The 23,911-nt window shown below is 51.6% G+C and overlaps 1 protein-coding gene across 1 annotated transcript in view; it reads left to right on the top strand.

Annotated features, from left to right (window-relative positions):
• Positions 1-23,911, top strand: part of MSANTD1 (Myb/SANT DNA binding domain containing 1) — a 92,344-nt gene that overhangs the window by 35,379 nt on the left and 33,054 nt on the right. The gene's annotated exons all lie outside the window — the stretch shown is intronic.

The following is a 23,911-nucleotide window of genomic DNA, read 5'->3' as shown; positions in this document are numbered from 1 at the left end:
TCGGCCACCCTGCCACACAAATCGCAATATCTGCGTCCTAAGGCGCCGAAGATAGTCGCAGTCCAAAGAGATGGGTAAAGCCTGAAATAAATATAAATATTTAGGAAGAAGAACCATCTTTACAGCATGGATCCTGCCCAACCAGGACAAAAATTTAGGCTTCCACCTGTCCAATTCGGCTCGAGTCTTGGCCAATAAAGAGGGGAAATTGGCCGCGAATAATTTGCCCACAGTAGGAGTCAAGTGGACCCCCAAGTAGACAATCGAAGCAGCAGCCCAGGCTAAGGGTGTCAGAGTGCGCACTCGTTCTACTTCAACCGGCGAGAGAGTAAGATTCAGGATGTATGACTTGTTGTAGTTAACCTTGAAGCCGGCCACCGCCTCATAGGACAGCAGGGCCTCCCTAACACAAGGCAGCGAACGTTCCGGGTCCGCCACGGACAGAAGGACGTCGTCCGCGAAGAGCGTGATTTTGTGTTGCTCTCCCGTGAACGGAATGCCCTGAATGCCCGCATGTTCCCTCACCGCCACCGCCAAGGGCTCTATACTCAACGCAAACAGAAGCGGGGACAGGGGACAACCCTGCCTAGTGCCTCTGGTATGCGGGAAAAAAGCTGACAGGTGACCATTAACTCCCACTCGAGATCTAGGGCTGCAGAAGTTGGCTTTCACCATGGTAATGAACTTCTCCGAAAAGCCAAAAGCCACCATCGTACGAAACAGGAAGCGCCAGTCCACCCGGTCGAACGCCTTTTCGGCATCCAACAGTCAAGATTTTTAAATCCATATTAATCATAGTGATCGGACGATATGAGGAAGCGTCGAGTTTGCCCCCGCCCCGGTTTAAGGATCATACAAATCTCCCCAGTGGACATGCTCTTCGGGAGGGAACCAATCTCAAAGGCCTCAGCAAAGACCTGTACCAGGAGTCGCGACAATGTGTCCCCGAACTCGTGATAAAACTCCGGTGGGAATCCATCACTTCCCGGCGACTTTGCACGCGGCAGGCGAGCCAAAACCGCCCGCACCTCACTCAACGTCAGTGCCAAATCCAGGTCCTCCTGGTCTTCTGTGGAGAGGGATGGCAGGACCAGTCCCAGCAGGTAAGGGGAATAAGAAGCTGCAGATATGCCAGGGTCCGCAGTATACACCTGCTGGAGATGGGATCTGAGGGCCTCAAGGATAGCACCCTCCGAATGTACCACGTCCCCGCCAGAGTCCCGGAGAGCCACAATATGTTCCGGGGTCTGCTCTTTTCGAAGGATCCAAGCCAGGAGACGCCCCGACTTGTCGCCTTCCCTTTGGAGACGCTGCCTATATTGGCCCAGAATATACTTATCAAGGCGGTCCAGAATGTCATGAACCTTACCAAGGGCCGTATTCTCCTCCTCCCTCTGCAGGTCGTCAGGAGACGCCGCGGCTTGAAGATGTAGTAGGTCTTCCTCTGCCGCCTGCAGCTCCTGTGCAAGCTGCTTCCAGACCTCATATGTGAGACCCATGCAGGCCCCCCTCACCACCGCCTTTAGGGCCTCCCACTTGGTGGCCAGCGATAGGCCCCCCTTCGCCCAATTAAGATCTACATAGTCACAGAGAGTTGTCTCCACCTTCGCCTTCCCTACCTGATCACGGAGGATATCCACCGGAAACCTCCAAGTGTGCGGCCGGGAAACCGGGGCCCCCCACCTCACCAGACATGCCGCCGGGGAATGATCGGATAAAAAGCGCGCCTGGTGTGTCACTTCTATGGACATGTTAATCTCCGGGTTTGCAACTAAAACCCTGTCGAGGCGACTATATGTATTATGCGTGGGGGAAAAACAGGTGTAAACTTGCAGTGTCGGGTTTGTCTGACGCCAAATATCTACGGCCCGAATATTCTCCATGACCTCCTGAAGCTGCGCAGTCATTCGGGGTTTTGTGCCTTCACGTGGCGGGGACCTATCCAGGACCGGGTCCAAAACACAATTGAAATCCCCCATCCAAAAAATTGGAGCCCCCAAATCGTAAATCAGTACGTCCTGGAGAGCCCGGAAAAAGCCTGTATCATCTACGTTAGGTGCGTATGTATTCAAAATGACTATGGTCCTACCATCTAATCTGCCTCTGCATACTGGACTGCGAATGGGACCCCAGGCGCCACCCAAATCAACACCCTCCTAGCATACGTAGAATTAGAGGAGTGGAATATCTGACCCCGCCACTTTTTACCCAATTTCTGTGCGCCCTCGTCAGTGAGATGGGTCTCCTGGAGACATGCAATGGAGACCCCGTGCCATTGAAGCAAAGAAAGGACTCTGTATCTTTTAGTGCAAGTGCCTAGTCCTCTCACATTCCAACTCATAAATTTGTACCCCATTATCAACTATGTGTCCCGCCGCCCCCACATACCGCTCCCCTCAGTATCCCCCCAGCCCCGTGCCCGAAGTGTCATACATGCGATGCCTACAACAATCCCCTTCCACAACCCCCGCCCAACCTCTCCCCCACCCACGAGCAATATACTAGCAACAACACAACCAGCCGATATGCCCTTCCCATGCTGGTGCCAGGACGTGCACAGCCACCCCATCTACCAAACCTGGCTTAACCTCCCACTAAAGAAAGAAACAACTCCTCCCCCCCCCCACTCAGCTCCCAGCAAGGCCGCTATCATATCAGGAAGGCAGGACTCGGGCCTTTACAATGATGGATTTAACTGTGTGTCCACCCCTTTGCTCTGTAACAACCCGCCCCATCTCTTGAGACAATAGACAGAGAATTGCCTCCCCGTAAATAGTAGCCCCCGCCCGGTCAGCCAGCCACCAGTCCCAGAGTCAAGCAAGCCATGCAGTACCAGTCCTGTTCCTCACGATAGTGCTTACGATGGCGGCCCCTGCGCCCCAGCCGTCTCTGGAATTGTAGTACTAGTAGGCGAAATAATATCCGTGGTGGACTGCAGCGTATCCGGGACAAGTACGTCTCCCGGCAGGGGAGACCTCGATGCCGTTGGCAAGTGGTCAGACTCCGTCAAATCCAGGTGGAGGGCTCCATCCTCCCCCACCGTGACTCACCGTCCCTCCTCTCCTTCATTCGTACGGGACCATCTTCTTCGCCTGTTGGTGCGTCTCCTCCGTGGTCTTGTGCCCCATATGCTGCGTTTTCCACCCCGCTCTCCCGGCGGCAGGGCTTCCCCCTGATCTCGAGCCACTCCCAGACTTCCTCCGGGGCTTCAAAGAAGCGCGCCTTTCCCTGGGAAATAACCTTAAGTTTAGCTGGGTATAGCAGCATATATTGTAGCTGCAACTCCTGGAGTTTTTGTTTGACCGCCGGGAAGGACTTCCGCTGGTCTTGGACTAGTTGGGTGTAGTCCGGAAAAATGGAGACCTTTGCATTTTCGAACCTCAGGTCCACAGACTCCCTCGCCACTTTAAGGATGCAGTCCCTATCGCGATAATTAAGGATCTTGACAATGAGGGCCTGCGGCGGTGCTCCTGGCCGCGGCGGCGGCGCCAACGCTCTATGGGCCCGTTCAATGACGAATACATCTGACAGCCCTTCAGGACAGAGCGCCGTACGAATCCAACGCTCCAGAAAACGTTCCAGGTGGCCTGCCTCCGCCCGCTCCGGAATTCCCAGGACCCTTATGTTACTTCGGCGTGCTCTCCCTTCCGCATCCTCCGCTCTCTGCTCCAGCGCCTCAGTCGTGGCAGTAAGTTGCGAGACCGTTTTTTGAGGGACGCCACCTCCCCCCTGTAGTTGCTCGATATTTCCCTCCGCATCCGTCACCTTATCGGCCACTTTGCGCAGGTCAGTCCGTAGTAAATTCACATCGATGGATACCGTCTCAATTTGGCGCTCCAGAGCAGTATGGGACCCCTGAATTGCCTTTAACAGTTCAGCCCGAGAGGGCTCCTCAGGAGGCGGGTCCCCCTCATTCTGTCCCAACTGGCGCGTAATCCGCTGTGAGGGGAGCCGCTGCGTAGTGTACTGTGTTATGGTGTTGGGCTGCGAAGCCCAGGGCGTTTTATCTTTACGCATCGTGGACATCAGAGATAAAATCTCCCTCAAGGCTCCCCTTGCGGCCAAGGGAGTCCCACGTAACAACCCCTGCCGAGGAAGGCTACACCCGGGCACCACGCCAAAGTCCAATTCACGCACTGTCCGCCTTGACCCTCCACTGCAGACCTCTCCCGTCGCGAAGGCCCTTCCGGAGCGTCTACGATGTCAGGACTCAATGCCAATGCCGCGTCCAGGCTGTCCCACTGCTCACAACGTTACTCAATCCGGGGGCCCCAGCAACCACCCGATAGTCCACAGGTACCAGCAGTAGCTCCTGCTCTGTCCCAGCAGCGCGTCCAGGCTCTCCCCACGCTAGCCCTACTCCCAGGGGCTCCTCCGCCGCATCATGTCTGGCAGCAGCTTCGTACCTGGTAACTCAGGGCGACCCTCCACAGCAGGCCGCAGCCTCAGTTCCAGGATGTGCAGTCTATCATGGGGTTTCGCCGCCCCGGGACAGCCCCTCCGCCAGTCCTACGCTGAAGGTGCAGTGGGCAAACCTTATCACTATTCACCGGGCTCTCCTACCAGTCCACGGAACCAACGTCAAGATCCGCCGCAGTCCGCAGACCACCGAGGCCCGCCCCGATAACGGGTGTCTCCCGGGATGTACCTCCACTCAAGGGGCCTGCCTGCGGGACCACGGACTACAGCCCTTGGCCCCTCCATGGCCCGCGCAGCTAGCTCCGTCGTCAGCCTGGAGTCCCTGTGCAAGAGCAGGCGGCCTCAGGGGACTCCCTCCACGCCGGGGCCCCAGCTGGCAGCGGGCCCCGGGCCGCTTCCTTCACTCCTTCCGCCTCCGGGTGCCCAGATGGCCCAGGGCCCCCGGGGGCAGGCTATCCACTTCCCGCAGGGGGGAGGCCGCAGACCCGGCCCCGATCCCCGGCCGCTCTGTCTGTACTCAGGCCGGGCCTATTCCTCCTCCGAGGCGGCAGTCACCGGCGAATCCCCGCGCCTCGAGGCCCCCAGACAGTAGCAGGCCTCGTTTCCGCTCCGGCACTCCCCGTGCCACAGGGGGCCCCGATGGCAGCGGGCCCCCGGGCTCCTGGCCGTTCTCTGCTTGCGGGTGTAGGCCGCAGACCCCGGCCTCAGTTTATGGCAGCCCCCTCTTCCGGACAGGTCGGGTCAATCCCTTCAGAGCTGATCCAGAGGCTCCAGACCACACGCTTCAGTGCGGGGTCCCAGCCGGCAGCGGGCCCCCGTAGTCTCTGTCTTAGCTCTCACTGCGGGAGGCCCCAATGGCAGTGGGCCCCCCAGCGTAGTCCCCGGCCTCCATTGCTTTCGGCCCCGACCCCGGACCGTCCGGGCCGACTCCTCTGCTTCTCCGGCAGCCAGGAGCCCCAAATTAGGTCTGAATACAGCCCGCTGTAAGCCGGGCTCTCGGACACCTTCATTCCTCGCTCTTGAGCCCTATAAGGATGATTTTATCAGGATTAAAGTGGCGGCCTGTCGGCCATGTTGCTTGGCCACGCCCCCAATCCTCCTGTTCCTTAAACTTGAAAGCACAACAGATTTTGCAGATATTCACAGACACACGTATTACAACATTTCTATATTGTCCACAAAGAGAATCATACCCTCAAAACTTAATTTGAAAAAGTGTTCACAATTAAATAATTAAAGTTTCAATGTCTCCTGTTTCAATATTTGCCACTTCACTTGTTTAGATAGTAACATTAAACCCAAAAGTTTCTTATAGTGCCTTACTCATTGGCCTTCTTCAGAATCATTTTTTAATGATCGAATAAAAACGTTTTTCAGTTTTTTAGTAGATAGGAAAAGATCTGAAGGGATGATGCTTGGTTAGAGGTCAAAGAGAAATCCCCCCACTGAGGTGCATGTAGCTAGGCCTGCACCCAACAATTTGCCGTCTGCCATAAATTGTTTCATAGTCTGTTCATGGAGACAGTAACAACCAATAATACGACCCAAAGTTTAACTGCCAAATAATTTCGAAAGTATTTAACAATATTTAAAGTCAAATGCTCAACATTGTTCAAATGCAATTTGAATTTCAGAATAGTTGTCCATATTTTTGAAATAGTTTCCCATTAAACTATCATGGAAACAACTCTTCTTCCAAACCGAAATTGTGAATCCACGTAATCCAAATAGTGTGAGAGTTAAAGGACTACTGGGAAATGTAGTTTGCTGATGGTGCGCGCTGCCATGTGGAGCGTTCTCCACGAACGCAAAGCCTTACACAAGGCAACACTGACATTCTTTGAACACTGCCAAATCTTCACTTGGCATGAGTGAGTTTTGAGTAATGTGCTATAAACAGTAAGCCATGTCTCCTGACATGAGGTAGTGGTAACAACCATGGTTTAGGTGAATGGGTGTGGGAGCAACAGTTCCATCATGGATTGATTCTCATTCTATCTTGTTGGTATTCCCTGTGTGTAAAGATGGACTTCTTCAGATCCTTAGTCATCCCCATTACTTTTGGAGTGCCTCAGGGATCCATTCTGGTGCTCTTGCGCTTCAACATCCGAATCAAACCATTGTACATCTCAATCGACCAGTTTACTGATAATTCCCATCTCTAGTTATGGATGTTTCCCCCCACATGAACATTCTTAGTGTGAGGGACTGCCTTACTATGGTCAAGGACAAGATGAAATGTTACCTCCTCAAGATTAACCCCTATAAAATTAAGTTTTGTCATATCTCTAATTCCAATTTTGCGTCCTCTGTATCATCATGGCTTTCCTTTCTGTCTGTGTGTAGTAAAGGTTTACTGAAGGGCCTGAGGTTCAACCAGGACTCTGCACCCATTCTGCCTTGGATAACCAATCACCTTCTCAGGGGGTGTTTGTTGCAGGGTCTGACCTATGTTAAATAGTTTAATAAAATGCTGGGCTAATATAAACTCCTTTAAATTTTAAAGGTCAGGTTGTTAATAGTACATATGTGCTTGACAGCATAAGGATACTCCATCGAAGTGTGAAGAGAAAACAAAATGGCATGGGAAATTTTATTGCACAGCCATGAGCAAGGCTCACGCTAGGCAAAACATGTTGCAGTTATATGTCTATCGTGAATTACAAATATTTAAAACCCTGAATTTCATTGCACCTAGTGAGGCTAGTTATTTCTTGTTTAGATGGTAAACAGATGGTATTTTGAACATATATGTATGTGTATATATACCCATGTCGCGCCCCTAACATGCAAAGTGTTGGGTGAAAAGGGGCGATATTTACAAGCACAGGTAAAGTCACGCATGGTGGCTTTACGTGTGCTTGTAAATATCACTCAGGAGGTTGCAGCGTGACGTAGCGGCGGCACAAGGGGCTTGTAAATCTGTCCCTCAGTACGGAGAGAATTAAGTCACGATAAAAGTATACACACCAAAGACTGCAACAAAGCAATCTTCTATGTCTCGTTAATGCTGAGTCTCTGCAGCAATTCTATTCACACTCTAAATTACTCTGCATTCTATGTCAATACACTCTACGCCACTGCGCTCTATGCCATTCTACTCTGCATCACTCCACTCTATGAAACTACACTCTGCAGTACTCCACTCTATGGCACTGTACTACTACTATGCACCACTATACTCTGCACCACTCTCTGCCACTGCACTCTTCTCTGCACCAGTGCAGTCTACGTCACTCTACTTCACTCTGCACCACTGCAGTCTACGCCACTGCAGTCTACTATGCTACACTCTAATCTACACCACTACATTGTACGTTGCTGAATTCTATGCCACTGCCCTCTATGCCACTACACTGTACGCCATTATACTCTGCAACAATCTTCACCAATGAACTCTACACCAGTTCACTCTACTCCACGCCACTTCACTGTACTCCACTGTACGCAAATCTCACAGCCGGACTGGGAGCCCAAAGCAGTCCCGGAAATTTTTGATAGACCAGCCCCGGTACGGTGCATAGTGAATAAAGTGAGCGAGCCTGACCACTACAAGGAGGGTTTGGGGTGGTTCTCCCTCAAGAAAATATGGGCAAAAAAGGTGCATTCTACAGCACATATTTCATGATATATTCAAGTGTATTAGCTTGTAAAGCATAGTAAATGCTGACCTTACAGTGCACCAGGACAGGACAATCTTTGTTGGGGCCCTTCAATGATTCCCTAGCTATCACCTTCCAACAGTGTCCACGTCCATAGCCCCTCTCTCATGTATTTATTTTTATATAGTGCCTCCCATACCAGTGTAGCACATTACATCATACACAAATAGAGAGACAATGAATCATACGTGTGTAAATCAGTGTATAGAAAATGTTACATAAGATAAAAGGGACAACAAGGTGTAGGATTCATGTCATTGATCCTTGTAAGCATTCTGTAAGAGTGCTTGTTCTTGAAAAGCACAAACTCAAGATTCAGAACGTAACGCAGTGGTTAGGGTTGGCTTTACTAATAAGCATTTATTTCTATCCAAACAACCCCTTTTTAGCAACATTAGGATAGTTAAAGGCTCGGAAAAACATAACTTTCTAACCTGTACCATGTAGTTTGCATGTAGCTCTTTGATGACACTTCATAGCTCACGGGTCTAGATTATGATTGTAACTTATGAACGCACAGTAACTAAAGGATCTGCGTGACAAAAGCAGTAACCCCATTAAACTATGAACATAAAATAATGTTCTTTGATATGCACAGTACACGTTCTTTACAGCAGACATATTAACCCTCTGCGCTACCTTAGATGAGTCAAAACTGGCTCTTGACTAAACTCAGATCTCTCTCCAGCAGGTTCATTAATCACCAGAGTTATCGTGACATTTTTATTGTTGCCTGAAAACTACTGGATATAGAAGGAACTCTGCAGCGGTTGCTTTTAAAGCTGCTGCACTGCTATGAAAATGGCCCCCAGTAACAAAACCAGCTGCCCAGCCTTCCGGGAAAATGCCCGGTATGGCAAGTCTGGCCATGGTGACTCCACTCTATGCCACTCCGAAACACAACACTCTATGCCACTCATCGCCATTCCGCTCTATGACACTCCACGCCACTCTTCCCTATGCCACTAACGTTTAGCCATGCTGAACAGCAGCCACACTGGTGTACATTATAAATAAAATACATTGGCAAAGACAGTAGCTCTTGCATTGGTGCAACCTATTGGTTTTGCCAATGCTTGTTAGACTTGAAGGAGACAAGGAGATGCATGCATCATCAATTTTGAAGTTTAAATGTATTGGGATGAGCTTGTTTATTTTGCTTTGATAAGATTTGTTTTATAGGTGGTGTGTTACTGGGGCTCATATATGTTTGTGCCCCTTTTTATTAGTTATTAGGTCTCGCTGAGCCAGCGCATGCGGTGCTCTCTGAGAAATTTAGTGAGTGGCTTTTGAAAGTGCCACCACAGGCTTTTCCTGGCCTCAAGCTTGCGTGCACGGGCTCGTGCACGCGCGCAGCCGCCATGTGGGTTTCTGTCAAGGCTCATTAAGCCTTGGTGCCTCTCTCTGCGCTTCAATTCCCTCCTCCTCCCTCTCCCCCACCACAGATTGCGTCACTCTGCTGGCCTCCACTCCCCCCTCTCTATACTGAGCGTGAGGCGCGCGCGGTCAATGCTTGTTTAAGAGCTGCATCGGAGTACGTATTTTTTGTTTTGCGTTGTTTTTTTGTATTTTTTTTTGTTCTCATACTTGTTGGGGCAGCAGCGTACTGTCTGTAAGGTCTATTTTCTTAAATGGGTTCTGGTCCTGCAGGCTCGACGTGCATCGCTTTCACTGCTGAACACTGCTCCAGGAAGGCAGACGTGGAGGGGTCCAGAGACTGCCTCATGCCCAGTCCCCAGAAAGCAGCCATTGCGTGTGTGCGCACAATTTAAATAAACAAACAAACTTTTGAATGTGGCCTGAAAAGAAAGCAGCCCTTGCGCATAAAACATGAAACTTATTTTTTTTGTTTTACAAAGTTTTACTTTTTTATTGTTTATAGTCCCACTGGTTAAAAAGACATGCTTACTCACTCTTAAGTGCACCATTCAAGTACAACTGCAAGTTATTTGCCGCCCCATCTCCCACAGGTATACAGTTAGCATTTTGCTTTGTCTCTCGTATCTCTAGTCCATTCACGGCCCCTTTCCTCATTAGAAAATCACAGTCTGGGGACGTTCCAACACACCCTAGCTTTAAAGAATGCACCACCACGTCCACCAACACGTCCACCAACACCACCAAGCCCACCACCACCACGCCCACCACCATCACCATGCCCACCGCCACTTCTACCACCATGTCCATCACCACCACCACCACGTCCACCCCCACACCATGACTACCACCACCAGGTCCACTACTACATCCACCACTACATCCACCAACACAATGTCCACGACCAACATGTCCACCACATTCACCAACACGTCCCCCACCACGTCCACTTCCACGTCCACCACCACCACCACTACGTCCACCACCACCACGGCCACCACCACCGCATCCACCACCACCATGTCCACCACCACCACGTCCACCACCACCACCACCATGTCGACGACCAACTCATCCACCACCTCCACCACATCTACCACCACCACGTCCACATCCACCACCACCACGTCCACCACCATGTCCACCACCACCACATCCACCACCATGTCCACCACATTTACCACGTCCACCACCATCACATTCACCACCACCACGTCCACCACCTTCACATCCACTAGCACCACCTACACGTACACCACCACCACCACGTCCACTACCACCACATTCACCACCACAAACACCACCACCACGTCCACCACCACCACATCCACCACCACAACGTCCACCACCTCCACCACCACCACCACCCCTATGTCCACCACCAACACGTCCACCACCACCACCACCACATCCACCACCACATCCTCCACCACCACCACCACGTCCACCACCACCACGTCCACCACCACCACATCCACCACCACCACCATGTTCACATCCACCACCACATCCACCACCACCCACCACCTTCATGTCCACAACCACGTCCACTACCACGTCCACCACCACAACCACCACCACGTCCACCACCACGACCACCACCACGTCCACCACCACCACATCCACCATTTCCACCACCACGTCCACCACCACCACCATGTCCACCACAGACACGTCCACCACCACCACGTCCACCACCACCATGTCCATGTCCACCACCACCACCATAACCACCACCATGTTCACCACCACCACCAGGTTCACCACTACATCCACCACCACATCCACCACCACGTCCACCAACACAATGTCCACCACCAACATGTCCACCACCACGTCCACCACCACTTCCACCACCACTTCCACGTCCACCACCACCACGTCCACCACCACCACTACGTCCACCACCACTACGTCCACCACCACCATGGCCACCACCAACGCATCCACCACCACCATGTCCACCACCATGTCCACCACCACCATGTCCACCACCACCATGTCATCCACTGCGTCCATCACCACCACATCCACCACCACCACAATGTCTACGACCAACTCATCCACCACCTCCACCACATCTACCACCACCATGTCCACATCCACCACCACCACGTCCCCCACCACCACCACGTCCACCACATCCACCACGTCCACCACCACCACATCCACATCCACCATGTCCACCACCACATCCACCACCACCACCATGTCCACCACAAATGCGTCTACCACCACCACGTCCACCACCACCATGTCCATGTCCACCACCACCACCATAACCACCACCATGTTCACCACCACCACCAGGTTCACCACTACATCCACCACTACATCCACCACCACATCCACCACCACGTCCACCAACACAATGTCCACCACCAACATGTCCACCACATCCACCACCACGTCCACCACCACTTCCACCACCACTTTCACATCCACCACCACCACGTCCACCACCACCACCACTACGTCCACTACCACTACGTCCACCACCACCACGGCCACCACCAACGCATCCACCACCACCATGTCCACCACCATGTCCACCACCACCATGTCCACCACCACGTCCACCACCACCACGTCCTCCACCGCGTCCATCAGCACCATGTCCACCACCACCACCATGTCTACGACCAACTCATCCACCACCTCCACCACATCTACCACCACCATGTCCACGTCCACCACCACCACGTCCACATCCACCACATCCACCACGTCCCCCACCTCCACCACCACCACATCCACCACCACGTCCACCACATCCACTACGTCCACCACCACCACATCCACCACGTCCACCACCACCACATCCACCACCACCACGTCCACCACCTTCACCTTCACCACCAACATATCCACTACCACCACATCCACAACCATCACCACCACGTCATCCACCACGTCCACCACCACATCCACCACGTCCACCACCACCACATCCACCACGTCCACCACTGCATCCACCACCACCACATCCACCACCACCACATCCAACATCCACCACCTCCAGCACCACCATCACTATGTCCATCAACATGTCCACCACCACCACATCCACCACCAAGTCCACCACCACTACGTCCACCTCCACGTCCACCACCACCACCACATCCACCACCATGTCCACGTCCACCACCACATCCACCACCACCACCTTCATGTCCACCACCACATCCATGTGTTATCCCTTCCAAGTATCCTAGGGAGGCCTGTTTTGGTAGGTGTTGCCCTGCATTAAGATTGGCGTAGATTCGCGAAACGCATGGGCTATTTCCGTGTCATTCACAGACCGTCACATTGTGGACCGTAGTAACAGTGGCTTCCTGGCTCTGCGTGCGCAGTTTGTGGGCCAAAAGGCACCCACATCTATCCCCCCCAATGTAAAAAGAATGTCTCAATCTCAGAGCAGCGTACTTTGCCCTGTCTAGGTCTAAGCCAGCAAGTTGTGAGCGCACTGCCTCTAGCTTCCGCCACACCCTGGGTACCCCTGTCCAGTTCCAACAGCTGCTTAGTGAGGGCTTCTCTCTTATCTTTGCGGAGTTTGTTATCCCCTGAGGAGGTGGCGATGAGTTCCCCTCTAACAACTAACTTGAGCGTTTCCCACAGGGTGACAATTGAGGTGTCAGGGGTGTCGTTGAAGGCAAGGTATTCCTGCAGTGTCTTGGTTACGCATGGTACCACTGCCGAGTGGTGTAAGAGTGTGTCCCGGAACCGCCACGAGTAGTGTGGCCTATGTGCGAGGAGAATTGCTAATGTGAGTGTCAGTGCAGCATGATCTGAAAGTGACCGGGTCTCGATGTCCGAGGCGAGCGCCAAAGGGAGTAGCGACCGGGACCCAATAAAATAATCAAGCCTAGCATAAGTTTCATGCTCGTGTGAATAGAATGTATAATCTGTAGCCTGTGGGTATATGGAGCGTCAGACATCTGCCAGTCCCAGGTCATGCAAGCCACTCCCTCCCGCTTCGTGATAGGGCGCCGGATTGGCCCTTCCATTGGGCCGAGCAATCTAAATGGTTATCGAATACCATATTGATATCCCCCCATAAGGATCAGCCGGTCAGGATAGGCCATCAGTTCCAACACTGCTTTGCGAAGGAAAGCCTCCTCCTCCTCATTAGGCGCATATACAGAGCCAAGGGTGAGGGTACTAGCATTGATGGTCACTGAGAGTGCCTGGAGCTGCCCTCAAATCTCAGCTAATTGCGCCCACCTTTCCTCTAAAGGTGCGAGAAAATAGAATGGCTACTCCAGCCGTCTTGTTCGTGTGTGAGGAGAAGTATTGGTGCAGGAAAACCTTTAAACGGAGCCTATGGAGATGCGTTTCCTGCAGCAGACATTGCCCCTGATTGCTTGAGGTAGGATAAAATAGCTTGTCTCTTAATCAGGTTGTTCAACCCCTTCACATTTAATGTGAGGATTTTAGTGTTCGCTACCATAGGGGACTGGACCATGACCAGGAGCTACTTGATGGCCCAGAGTACACCAGGGAGCCCTTCCTTTCAAGTTCCCCCGCATGCCCAGGTGTGAGAACGGCCGGAAGGCAGCTGGTGATATAGGGTGCCAGGCATGAAGGAGCCCAGGAGGGTAGACAACAACTATGAAAAAGAAAAACCCCAACATTGTAAACTTGAAACCCAAGAAGTGTCATTGTAGGACTGACGAATGTCCGGAGCATCACGCTCCTAGGAAGTCAATGAAGTGAAACCAGAGTCCAGTGTCTCTGCCCCTCCTGCCCGAGCCCAGCCTCATGTGTTCATAAAAGCGGATCAAATGGCAAGTGAAGGGGATCAGCAGTATGGCCACTACCGCTCGCATAGCTCATGGTGTCAGCGATCCAGGAGTGTCCCCGGCTAGAGTCGCCAGGTGCGCTGGCCTTCTTTGGCCATAGAGTCTGGATCAGGGTGCAATCTGTGAGTTGGAGACTTGATGGTGGTCCACCCATGGCTGCTCCGCCGAGTCCTGCTTGGCTTGTCTCGTGGCGGTTCCATCGCCGCGGGTGCTTCGATATTTAGTATCTTGCAGGCCTCAGCCACAGAGCGCATTTGCCGGATTTTACAGTTCAGAGGAAAGATCAATCGAAAGGGATGTCCCCATGAATATGAGAGGCCAGCTGCCCGCAGATGTGCGGTGACAGGCCGGAATGCTTTGTGTTTCAACAGCATAGCGGCCGCCAAGTCCTGATATAGTGTAGGTTTCTGGCCTTTGAATTGGAAAGAGGGGGCATCCCTGGCGGCCCTGAGTATGCGCTCCTTGAGCTGAAAGTCATGTACACAAGTCAATATATCTGTGGCTACACTCTGTTCGGTCGAGCTTGATATGGAAGTGCGGTGCTTCGCCTAGGAGCGAGCGAAAGAGATCAGCTACCAGGGCCTCAATGTTTGAATCCTCCGTCCCAGTCGCTATGCCTCGGATACAAACTTTACTGCACCGGGACCTATTTTCCAGGTCTTCTCTGTGTACCTGGACGTCAAGGTTTTGCTCACTAAGTCTAATGACCTCTTGTTGGAGGCCATTCTATCTCCTCGTCCCTGCTAGTTTTGTGCTCCTCCAGTGTATTGATCCTTTCTCCCATGGAGTCCAGGTCCCGGCGAACATCCCGAAGATTGGCTGGTAGATCGTGTTTCATAGTTGACAGATCCTCTCGGAGGGAAGAGAAAAGCGACTCCAGGAAGGAGTGGCTGACCACGTCCTTCCCCCCCCGCACTTCACCGTCGACCTCCTCTGGCGCTATTGTGATCTGTTGAGAAGGTGGGCCCTCGGCCTGTGAACCGCGCGGCTTGGTGAGCATATCTTGCATGGATCTATCCTTCCTCCCTTTGCCGGAGGCCATCGTCAAGAGGTTGATCCCTGTGCTGTGGAGCTCATCTTTCTAGCCGTCCCGGGCAGAGCGACAGCAGGGTGATGGTCCACACCGGGAGCTATCTTGGTCCTGTAGTGGCGCCACTTTCTTCAGCTGCTATTGTCCCCCCATGTCTCCGCGTTGGATTCACCGGTGGTCGAAGGGGAGCCCTTAGGAGGGGGGAGAGGTTGGTCCTCCAGGCCGTGCAGTGAAATCCGGCCCTGACTCGCCTTCCCCTGTTCCCGCCTCACTCAACTATGGCCCCTCATACTCTTTGCACACAATCAGAGGCAGTGTTGCAGCCCCCCCGATTATGTTAGGGGATCCCAGCCCCACAAGTTGCTCCTGAGTGGTTCGTACCCGTGGAGGGGCTGTCACTTGACATTGAATTGAGGGGAACAAACGGGGGGAGGGACCCACCGCTGTTGAGCTTCAAACCTTCAGGCTGCTGCTGTCTCTCTACGCCCTGTTTCCGTCCCCCCGCCGCTACCGCCCCTCACCTCCTTGGCCTTGCGATGCCTACTCTTTGAGATTGCAGTATGAAGGCGATAAGAGCCTCCCGAGCGCCCGCCGAAGCCTCAGTTGCTCCGTTGCTCCCCCCGGAGAGTCAAGGCCTGGTGCCCCCTCGGCTGCCGCAGGGCCCCATGCTGTTGGCGTGCCTTTTCGCCTGTACTCTGTGCTGCTTCGTAGACAGATGCAAAACAACAGTTGATGGACAGAATGCAGAACAATGTCATACATTCACCCCAGTACAGAGATCTGGGCCTAAATCCATCGTTATTTTGCACTCCACACCACCCCAGTTCAGACATGGCTATATGCAAACAGCCTTGACCCTGTGCCTCATGGGAACAGTCCAGCTCGAACTGCCAAGCCATGTCTTTCCTGGACCGGAATCAAGCATCCTAGGACCGGTTTCTGGCTATCAGCCGTCTTCAGCCAGGATAGCTTGACTCCAGTGGTGTGGAGAGCATGGGACTCACGTCTGAGCATACCCATCCCACTCGGGGTGACAAATGCAAACCAACAGTTGATGGACAGAATGCAGAACAATGTCATACATTCACCCCAGTACAGAGATCTGGGCCTAAATCCATCGTTATTTTGCACTCCACACCACCCCAATTCAGACATGGCTATATGCAAATCAGCCTTGACCCTGTGCCTCATGGAAACAGTCCAGCTCGAACTGCCAAGCCATGTCTTTCCTGGACCGGAATCAAGCATCCTAGGACCGGTTTCTGGCTATCAGCCGTCTTCAGCCAGGATAGCTTGACTCCAGTGGTGTGGAGAGCATGGGACTCACGTCTGAGCATACCCATCCCACTCGGGGTGACAAATGCAAAACAACAGTTGATGGACAGAATGCAGAACAATGTCATACATTCACCCCAGTACAGAGATCTGGGCCTAAATCCATCGTTATTTTGCACTCCACACCACCCCAGTTCAGACATGGCTATACGCAAATCAGCCTTGACCCTGTGCCTCATGGGAACAGTCCAGCTCGAACTGCCAAGCCATGTCTTTCCTGGACCGGAATCAAGCATCCTAGGACCGGTTTCTGGCTATCAGCCGTCTTCAGCCAGGATAGCTTGACTCCAGTGGTGTGGAGAGCATGGGACTCACGTCTGAGCATATCCATCCCACTCGGGGTGACAAATGCAAAACAACAGTTTATGGACAGAATGCAGAACAATGTCATACATTCACCCGTAGACAGAGGCTGCTCTAGCCGAGGTCCCTTACTGGCCGTGTTGCTGCCCCCACCGGCCCCTCGTGATTGCTTCCAGGTGGGGCTGCAGGGCTGTCCCATGGTTCTCGTCCAGGCCCGTGTTGCGGGTGCTCAGGACTCCCGGCCCCTCCCCAGCAGGAGAGGTGCAGCGCCTCGCCACCGCACATCCGTCGAATGTTCATCGCCCAGGCCTCATCTAGTATGCCCGCCGGCCTCGCCGTCCCCCATCTTCGGCGTCTTCGTGGTGCTTCTCCACCGAAGCGCTGCTCTGGCTCAGCTCACACAGGAAGCCTTGGATCTCGAGGACGCCCGCACCCAGCCCGTCAAAACCTTGCCATCCTCTCTCCAGCCTCGGTGGGCCGCCTCCGTTACGAACACCTCTGTGTGGATGCCTCTTACCATGCACCTGCTCTGGCGCCGCAAAGTTGAGCCCTCAAGCAATCGAGAAAGCACTCTCTGGCTTCCCCAGCTCTTGGGAGGCGTTTCGCTCGGGGAAATGATCCCTGATGGCCCCCTCTCTGCCGCCAATAGTCGAGGCCGAGCCGGGTGGGAACGGAGAGAAGGGAGGACACGTCCAAGCGAGCTGCCATCTTGGCCACACCCGACTTATAGGTTTTAAGTGCAGTGACCACTCATGTTTGGTATGTTTGGTATCAAACATGTTGCAATCAAACCCGAACGCCGATTCCAGTTTTGGAAGTATGATCCCATGTACTAGCAGGCTCCCTTGGGGTACCCCCCTGTAGTTCCGATTACAGCCTTTAAGAGTCTGACAGCAAGCTAGTGCTGCTGCTGACCACAGACTCGATTCTGCTGTACTGCTGCTGAGCCAAGCTCAAGCAGGGGAAGGTACAACAATTGGTTTGCTGTCGCAGGGAGGGGTGACCACTCCCCAGACAGGACTTAGTGTATTGGGCTGAGGTGCGGGGCGCTTGCCAGTGCCAACCGCCTGCTTTGAAGGGCACATTTGGTGCCCTGCTTGCATAATCCACTTTGGGCCTGTTCAGGGAGCCCTTGGCTCCCGCTCTTGTGAGAAACTGGACAAAGTAAATGGGAGTATCCTCCCCTCTGTCCAGCCCCTCCTCTGGGAGTGACCCTTGAGTTGTTCCAACCCTTCCCTTAGGGTACTTAAGGACTTACCTGTGGGTGGGTCCTCCGATGTGTTGTGGGACAAGACTCAACACTGAAACATGTCACTCTTCGACTGCCTGGATACTTTAACTTTGACATTTATTTATTAATATTTATTAAAAAGTAAGGTTTGGGTCTGGTAAAAGCATAATTTTGCCAGGTCGAAATGGCAGTGTAAAAACTGCACACAAAGGTTACAGTGGCAGGCCTGAGACATGTTTAAAGGCGCTACTTAAGTGGGTGGTACAATCAATGCTGCAGGCCTACTAGTAGCATTTAATTTATCGGCCCTGGGTACAACTTTTACAACTTTACTAGGGAATTATAAGTAAATTAAATATGTCGGTTGGGGGCCGCCTCTCTTAGTTCTCCTGATATCACGGGTAAATCATTCCTTAGAATGCAGTCAATGGGCATTTGGCGACTAACTATGACCCTCCTCTGGGTCACCTCCCCACCTCAAGGATCACAAGCTCTCCCCAGAAGTTGTGATCCCTGAGGGTGTTAGTCATCACTTCCACCAAGTGAAAGCTACACTGCCACCCCACATAAATGATCTAAACCAATTTGAGTTTTTTAAGATTCCCCTTGATAAGCTACTTTTGTTTTTCCAAATCTGCACTCTTTGCTACCTGACTGCCTGTGACCATACCTGCAGTAATGGAATTCGAGCTGGCCAACTTGGTAAATTACACTGTGACTTCGCCCTGAAAAGAATTGTGGTTGTTGTTTGAAATTGGTTTTACCCCCCACAGTCAATAACACATTTTCCTACACTTAGGTATTGAAGATATTAGACATTCTTATTGGACAGCTCAGTTAATATCTATAAATGAATTACTGCTGATAGGTTAGGCACGACTATTTGCCTTCAAATGGAGACACTCGATATCCCTCAACTTCTGTCAATAATGCTTAGTGGATGGGTCACTCACTCCCTTCTGCAGGTCACAAGCATTCCCTTAGATTGTTGGAACAGTCCTTTAATGGGAATGGGCTGGCACAAATATATTACCAATTTGATGCCCTATGGCACGGTACTTCGTTGCCATCTGCAGCAAAATTCTCGGGATTCAAAGCCTGGGATATGATAGAAATTTCCTAACTGGAAGATGTCTGGGAGAGGAGCTCTTTGAGGTAATTTGACCAGCTGCAAGCGGGCTTCAACCTCCATAACTCACAATTTTTCTGATACTTACAAACTTAAACATGCTTTGAAGGATCACAAGGCAGAGATGACAGTGGACCTCACCTTCAGCCTGCTTCAATCCAAACTACCTTTAGGTAGAATCGAGGCCAAAGGTATCTCCTCGATATACTGAGCACTGGTGGTCAGCACTCTTAAACCTAAAATCCCTACTAGATAAATGGGAAAAGGACTTGCATGCATTGGAGGAGGAAAACTAGGTGGAGGCTGAAATGGCTGCTCGTCAGTTGATTATCTAATTCTGCCTCTGCCTAATACACTTTAACTATTGCCAGTGTATCTATTATATGCTATACCTTCCGCATATGATGGGGAGGGGTGTGATCGGCCTCTGCCTGAGACGTCAAGTGTCTGAAGGTTCCTTTTTCGATACTGTAGGACGCTGGTTCTCAATATAGTGTACTAAAATGAACTACGCTGTACAGAGAGCCCAGTTAGTCCCCAATTGGTTTACAGAGGCAAATGTAGATAATAATGATGCTCTCTTTTGTGGTAGTGTGGACAAGCAGTTAGGCTTATCAGCGGGTAGAGCTAAGCATTTGTTGTACTCACAGAGGCAATAAATGAGACACACATTCAAAGAATAAATTCAAGACCAATTTAGAAAAAATAACGCTTATTTTTTTTATTATATTTTATTGTCACGGACTTCATGTGTACATCCCCCGGCCTACAACCTCTAGGGCCGGCCTCATTGTTCTCATTTCCGCTTATACATTATACACATTTTCACACAGCCCATCAGCCGGCAACCCAGGGTTCCGGGGGCGTAGTCCACAAGGGAGCTGATCAATACTCTGTTATTATTATCAGTAGAATGAGGGGATGCAGGTATCATACACATTGCCACTGTTGACTTCCAGTTTAACCTCCCTACTATTCCTCCCCCTAGTACTACGGTGTGAAATAATAACTCATGTGCTCGCGACGTATCTGAACTTCTACTAACTCCAAACAAACTTACTAGCCCTGTCTCCCCCCTCACTCCCTCCCTCCTTGCATTCTCCTTGTATGCTAAAGGTGTAATGTCCATTGGGTCCGTTTCCCACCCCCCACTGCACTCGACGCTATCCCAAGCAGTGTCCACACCTCATCTACACTAGCCCATCTAGAATGCCCGTCTCCAGTGTAGCGACCCATCCCTCCCTGGTATGAGCATTGCAGTCATATGTCCACCCCGCTTATCCAGGCAGTACCCGCGCCTCTCACCGCCCCCGTCCTACCATATGGTGCGTCATCTGGGACAGGTATGTAGCCCTCCTAAGATGTCACGTCATTATCTGCTGGGTGACTCTGCGGCTCCCTCCCCAGACTGGCAGATTCATCCCGCTCCCTCCCATTTCGATAGGTTTGGTACAGTGCCCAAAAGTTTTTAGGGCGACTCTTGGGGGGGAGCAACTCACTGTATATCTCCACCTGGGTGCTACAGTACATCATGTCTCGTACCCACCTGTGTCTGGTTGGGAGCGGACCTCTCATCCAACAGTGTGTCACTACCCTCCTAGCCATTAACATCCCCATGTCCGCAAGCCTGCAGGCCGCTACTGGGAGTCGCTTTGAATTACCTATGAGTGCCAGTCCCGGCTCTGGCACCAAATCCACCTCCAGGATCTTGCTCATTTCTGAAAATACGTCACACCAGAAGGACTGGACGCCCGGGCAGCTCCACGCCAGATGCATGAAATCACCATCAGCAGCGTGACAGCGTTCACAGTCCGCCGTTTGTCTCAGCCCATATCTATGGAGTCTCTCCGGGGTGTAGTACACCCTTTGCAGGAACTTGAAATGGATTAATCTGTGCCGTCCGTTGAGCGATATCTGCTTTGTGCTTTCACAGCAGTATCGCCATACTGTGTCATCTAGCGTAAATAACGCTTATTTTTATATATATTTTAAACTCAAGAACTTAGTTCAAAGGTAACTTCAATTTTCGATAGAAATATACACACTAAGTAAAACATTCAAACCTGTGTGCTTTTACACACAATGAAATCCTATGGGAGGAAAAGTCAAAAATATGCATAAAGGTAGGTACAGTCAGTTTCAGGGGTTCAACATCGGGGATCAGAATAGTAGTGGGCCAAGGTTCAAAGTACTACCAGTAGTTCTTCTGGAACCACCCCTGTTGTACCAGTATCATGATGCTAATGAGGATAGTAACTCATGCGCTATGGAGAAGGGGGGGGCCACTTAAAAAGAGGCTACACAGGGGGACGTGCAGCCAAGTCTGAGGACTCCCACATGGGTGCTCAGGTAGCATGGGGTCTTGGAGCATGGGGGCACAGCCGGTTCATCAGGCCTCGGGCTGGAGGGTTCTGGTGCAGAGTGCTTAGTTCGGTTAGGCTGGGATGCTTGTTTCCGGTCCAGGGAAGACATGGCCTGGCAGTTCGGGCTGGACTGTTCTCATGAGGCACATGGTCAAGACTGATTTGCATATCGCTGTGTCTGAACTGGGCTGGTGAAGTGAGCTAAAGAACGATGATGGATTCAACCCAAATCTGTGACTGGGGATGAGTGTCTGAAAAGTTTCAGCTCTCTGTCTATCTTCTCCTTGTGTTTGCTTTGTTCGCCCTAAGTTGGCCGGTTATGCCCAGACATGGGTCCCTTGCTCACTTTGCCACTGGATTCAAGCTAGCCTTGCTGATGAGGGCTGTTAGCCCGAAACCGGTCCCAGGATGCTTGTTTCCAGTCTAGGGAAGACATGGCTTGGCAGTTCAGGCTGGACTGCTCCCATGAGGCACAAGGTCAAGACTGATTTGCATATAGCTGTGTCTGAACTGGGGTGGCGAAGTGAGCTAAAGAATGAGGATGGATTCAACCAGATCTGTGACTGCGGGTGAGTGTCTGAAAAGTTTCAGCGCTCTGTCCATCATCTCCTTGTTTTTACTCTGTCGCGACTGTCAAGAGAGGGCTGAGGGGAGCAGGATTTGGCGCCAAAAAACAAAGTTCTGCTGCATTTCTCCCCTAGCAGTGACTCTTCTTTGTCCTTTTTTTATTGATCTGTCGAATCTGAGTTATTGAGTTCAGGAGTGCCACCTAAATACTCAATTCAGGGGTGTTTACGGGGAGTGACAGGTAGTAGCCAATAGGCTACCTACCTTTAGGGAGTCTACACCCTCTATGTGAGCACTTCCTATGGGTAGTGGGCATAACCCTGATCCTAGAATGCTAATTCCGTCCAAAACAAAATGGAGGAATCTGAAAAGTGAGGTCCACATCGCTGACCCGCCCTAGGGGTGGTGCTGGCTGAATGTGGGTACACATCCAAATCTTAATAATTTTCCCGCCAGTCTTGCCACCAAAACGTGGGGTCAGGACAGAGGGGTGGGCACATCCACTACCTGGAGAGATGTGGGGTTGCATAACAAAGGCGGCAGGGCCTTTGAAGCTTCCTGCTCTGGAATGCCCATTTTGCTTGGAAGAGGTGTGCACACCTCGCCAAGAGCAGGCTTTGTTCCTGACCTCTGAGAGCGAAGGCTCTCACCTCAGGAGGTCAGAAACTTGTCTGTGGTATCTGCCTGGTCAAGACCAGTCAGTCAACACACAAGAAGTCAGTAGGTTTTCAGGGGGCACCTCCAAGGTGCCCTCTGGGTTCATTTATTATTAAATCCAGCACTGGCATCAATTTGGGTTTATTAAGACGAAGTGTTTGGTACCAAACACCATGGGGTACAGTGAAGCCATCATGTAACTGGGGAACTCGTGATGAAGAGTGTCCATCATATGTACTCGTTATGGCTACCCTGTGCACTGGTATTATCTTAAGGGTGAACTTAGATATCACCGGGACTTATCCAATCCTGCAGATATGCCGACACATGGGTATAGTGCACCTTGCCTTAGGGCTGTTCGGTCTGCCATAGAGCTGACATACCTCTGCCACATGTAGTGCTGGGGATGTGTAACTCTAATGTGTAGGTCTTGCACTCCTATTTTAGAACAAAAAGCACTCTATATCAAACTACATGCATGCAACACTGAATCGTGTGCTGCAAAACATACGTTAACAATATAACTCATAGAGGCCAAGTTCCACTGGTGACTTGGACTTAGTGTGCTCAGCAGTCAAATTTAACTTACATGATTACACATGTAAGACAAATCCGACTGGATTGCACACTGAGTTACACAGGGATGTGTGCCATGTCGACGCTTCGGTTTTCTCTGCACCAAGACAACCATGTTGCAGTGGCAGTTTGCATGAGCTTTGTGAGGGGTCTCTTAAAATGGCACAATTTGTGCTGCAGCCCTTAGGGACCCTCTTTATTTCTAAGGTACCACTTACTAGGGACTTACCAGGATCCTAATGGGCTGCCAATTGTGGAACAATCCTGGTTAGCAGGAACCCAGTACACTCTCATTCAAAGTTGCACCACAGGGCAGATTTACAAGCCCCCTGCTCCACCAGTACGTCACTTTTTGTGACGTACTCGAGGTGCATTTCACTTCTCCATATTTAGAAGGAGAGGAAAATCCATCCTGTGTGACTTTTCCTCTCCTTGTAAATATGGCCCCTTCACACGCAGC

Source organism: Lissotriton helveticus, chromosome 2_2 (genome assembly GCF_964261635.1).
Source record: "Lissotriton helveticus chromosome 2_2, aLisHel1.1, whole genome shotgun sequence".
NCBI classification, from domain to species: domain Eukaryota; kingdom Metazoa; phylum Chordata; class Amphibia; order Caudata; family Salamandridae; genus Lissotriton; species Lissotriton helveticus.
Note: the sequence above shows the minus strand (reverse complement) of the source record. Positions and strands in the feature narration are given on the sequence as shown.